Raw genomic sequence first — 299 nt, 5'->3', positions numbered from 1 at the left:
CCAGTTAAAGCAGCGGCTGAACCACGACAATGGCTGATCGCAGGGCAGACCAAACGGTAAGAGAAGGTGAATTCAAACAGCCTGAGGAGGGGAACGGAAACCACCTCCGCATTATCCCTTGTGCAACCAGGATCCATGCAACCAAAAATGCCAAATATGAACTGCGCGAAATGAGCCGTGACTTCGCCTATTGGCTGTCCCCGCCAGAAACAGGCATGAGGTGACGTCAATGACAGGCCCGAGGGCTGTGGCGCTGCTGCGGTCGGCGGGCGACACGGCGCCTTCGAAGTCACTGTCGC

Source organism: Penaeus monodon, chromosome 30 (assembly GCF_015228065.2).
Source record: "Penaeus monodon isolate SGIC_2016 chromosome 30, NSTDA_Pmon_1, whole genome shotgun sequence".
Taxonomy (NCBI): Eukaryota; Metazoa; Arthropoda; class Malacostraca; order Decapoda; family Penaeidae; genus Penaeus; species Penaeus monodon.
The sequence above is the reverse complement of the archived record's forward strand: the minus strand, read 5'-3'. Positions refer to the sequence as shown.